Genomic DNA, 3,958 nt, shown 5'->3' with positions numbered 1-3,958 from the left:
AGAGCTGAATGTCTTTGCGGAGAGGCCTAGGGCCAGGGAGAGTCATGCCAGCGAGCGTGGTAGGGAAGAGGCTGTCCTGATGGAAGAACTGTATTCTGAGTATCCTTGAGCCTGAACTGCAAGTGTTACTTCCCCTGTAAACCCCCAAATCATGAGTATCATCTGTGAGCTCTGTGGCCATTGTGATGAATTATTAAATTCAGCAGAGAAGTAGAGAGTGCTGTGCCAGGGATGGCTGCTGTCTGAATTGTTAAAAAAAAGTTGGAAGGAGCAGGCATGTCTGACCTCCACTTCATAGGAATCAGCCTTGGGCTGATGTTGGTGATTCTCTGTCCTTCTCCTGAATTAAGACAAAGTCTGATGTCTGCCGTGCATATTTTTACAATTTTTAAACTTCACAATGTCTACAAAGGATTATTTTCATGTGTGGTATTTTGCTGTTGTTTTGGTCTGATTTTATTTAATTTTCTGTCATTGGTGCATTATGGTCACTGAACATGCCTCTGTATAGATTACTGCCTTAGAAACCCTGTGGATAGTTCTGTTTTGTCCTATAGAGTTGCTATGAGTTGGAATCACTTGATGATAATGCGTTTGGCTGTTGTTGTTTTTTTTTTGTCTTATAGTTTTAGATTATTTTAATATGTCTAAATTCAATTTGTTTTTAAAACCCGAGTCATCTTCTCCTACTATAACCAATTACCTATATGCCCTGTCATTGACTTAACGTGAAAAACTATTCATTAAAGTAAAATGATTTCAGGTCATTATGCCAAGGAATCAAAGTCCAAACCTTGATGTTTTCCATCTCCTCTATACATTGTTGTTCTAGACATTCAGTTGTGTTGCTTCCTTCAGGAACACTTCTAGATTCAAATCTTAAGTGCAAAGTATGATAGACCAAGTTTCAGATGAAAGTATTGTATCGTATGGTTAAAGTTTCCATATCTGGTTAATGTGCAAATTCAAGGAACAAACTTCAGACTTTGTTCCAGATATTACCTTGCTGATGGAAGTAGCTGTAGAGTTAGTATTCTTACAATAAACACTCAGATCTCCATTGCCTCATGTCTCTTTTGGAACACCATTGTCAGAGGATGGGGACCCAGATTAATCTCTGAACACTGACTAGACTGGGTATGATTCAACAATATCCTGAGCACCATCTGTGTGTGAAACTAGTCCAGATTAGAGAAAAATTGTGTTAACCTCTGGTTTGGAAGGAAAACTGGCAAGATTGGTGGCTACTAATGCTTTTATCATCTAGCAAAGTCACATGTTGCAGTGTAAATACAGAGCTACATTTTTATTTAATAACATCATCATCTCTTCAATTTTCCCCTCATTTAATCCTTGTCTGAATAAATCCAGGAACATCTTTTAAGACACATTTAGCAAGATTCATAATTGTTGTGATAGAACTCAGGGATCAATTCACAGCATCAAACTTTTATATATGGAAAACTTGGGCACCTCAGTGGGAAGGCCCGATATGAGTTTAAATGTACATCAAAGAAAAATCAGAAGCAGTCAGACATCCTGACTTATTTTTCAGGGTAGTAAACATCTGAGTCAGGACCTTCTTTGTAAGATCCATTGTTTTATTCTTTTTGGGGGATCTTCAACCATTTCAGTTGATCTCAATTTGAACAGCATTTCATTTTGGGGGGATATTTCTGGTCTCAAGAAATTCTTTGTACCTTGACTCTCCCTTTTCCAGTGCCTAGTGAAGACATTCATTTATTCACCATTCATTCAACAAGTATTTGAGTGCTTAAGATTTGCCACAAGATTCTCAGGCACTATGCAACAGCAGTGAGTGAAAATAAACTCCTTTTGTTAAGGAGCTTATATTCTAGTAGGAAGAAAAAGACATATTAATTGCTGATGAGGTGTTGAAAAAGAAAGGAAAATAAATCATGTGGACTGACGTACAGGGGTGTGGTGGAGGTTGATCAGGGAATACCTCTGGGTCATTTTTACAGATCTGAAAGAAGGTGATAATGACCTATGAGACTATCTAGCAAAAGACATAGCAGAAAAAGGGGGCAGTGAAGACAAATGCTCCAGGCAAGAGCATGCTTGTATGCTCAATGCATTGAGGAGACCAGTGTGACTTCAGAAGTGTAAAGGGGAAAAGAATAAAGGATGAGGTCAAGGAGGTCAGCAGGAGGCAAGTGACCCAGAATCTCATAAGTCATGGAAAGGAGATTGGATTTTACTCTGAGTGAGATGGGAAGCAATTAGAGGCATAGGAATCATGTGACTTGCATTTAGAAGGATAATTCTGGTTTTACAGGTAGAAGCAGGGAGAAAATCATAAGAAGCTTAGAGATGCAGATAACTGGTTGAGAGCAGAAATGGAGGAGGTGAATAGTAGTCTAATTCTGGGAGTATTTTGATATGAAGACTTCAGTACTTGATACCAAGTGTTATGTATGAGACAAGAAGGGGATGGCTTTATGAGTTTTGAACAATAATTGAATTGCTGATTTGCTAATATGGGGAAGATTGAGGGAGAAGGAAGATACCAAGACTTTGGTTTTTGATCACATATTTGACATGCCCCTTAGACATCTTGATTTAACAATGGAGAGGGTAGTTGGATATATTAAGTTCAGACTACCACGGAGAGACTGAGACCACATAAGAAAAGACTATAAACGAAAGCAGAAGAGATCCAGGATCTGAGCTTTGAAGCACTAAAAGAAGGAGATGGGCAGGGAGTAGTCAGTAATGGGGGATCACTGAGTATGGGAGTCAAAGGAAGAGTTTCAAGGAGAAGGAAGCCATCGAGTCAGACATAGTCAGGATGAGAATGTAACAGTAACTGTTCGACCTGGCAACGTGGTAGTTATCATATTCTTGATAACCTTTTTAAGGAGTTTTGCAGTTAAAGGGATTCGTAAATTGGGCACTCTCTGGCAGAATGTAGGGAGTGATCTTTTGTTTTATCATTAAAGGCTACATCTGTTTGAATATTGTTGGAACTGATCCAGTACATGGAAAAACTGCTAGAGTTGTGTTCTTTGGCTTTCAAGTGTGAGGGCCTCAGTAGGCAAAGAGAGAGGACCTAGAAATAAGTGGAAGTTTGTCTAAAAAACGCACATAGTTCATTTTAAGAGGAAAGGCATATATCGTTCCACAGATACAGGTAGATTTTTTGATTAAGACAGTTGCATCGTATGTATTTGGCTTGCATCTGTAATGGAAAGCTTGGTAATTTGGACGAGCTTTGGGATTGCTTTGCATCTGGAGGCATAAACAATATACTATAGAAACAGATTCATTTGGGGAGTCAGATAGAGTATACCTTGTGATACTTTTTAGTATCTATAGGGTCACTGTGACTTGGAATCAGCTAGACAGCAACAGGTATAGGGTTTATAGGTAAAATACTTTAATTCTTAGGAAAAGAGAAAAAAAGTACTACTGGGAAATGATAATCTCAATCTGAGATTTCAAAGTAGGGGTACAGTGTTGTGGACTCTTTCATATGAAACATCATGCTTAGGAACATTAGCCTCTCCTGTAGCTCCTTCCCACAAAGGGGATATCCTTAAATTCGTGGACAGAAGAAAACACAGAAAAATGAAATTAGGCTCAAAAGAGTTGAAACAAAAAGCAAAAAAAAAAAAAAAAGGTTGAAACCACACCCTGATCCATCACTTTCTCCTCAAGCCTCTTGTCTTTCAAGTTCCCTTTCTCATTCAAGTTCTTATTCACCTGTCTGCAGGCATGGGTTTTGTTGAGTCTCTCTGTGGTAGCATAGGCACAATGTGTCTGGGGTCCTGTTAGCTCCCAGCAGGCTCAGGGTACCGCAGGTCCACATCCTGTCTGTGAAGAAACAAACAAGGACTCCACCAGTGCCTCGATGGTCAGCTACATGTTTCCCACTGACTGCTGGACATTCTCACTGGGTGTTTTGAAATTATTCCAAATCAATTGTATTAGAGGA

Source organism: Trichechus manatus, unplaced genomic scaffold (genome assembly GCF_000243295.1).
Source record: "Trichechus manatus latirostris isolate Lorelei unplaced genomic scaffold, TriManLat1.0 scaffold00033, whole genome shotgun sequence".
In the NCBI taxonomy this organism is placed as follows: Eukaryota; Metazoa; Chordata; class Mammalia; order Sirenia; family Trichechidae; genus Trichechus; species Trichechus manatus.
Note: the sequence above shows the minus strand (reverse complement) of the source record.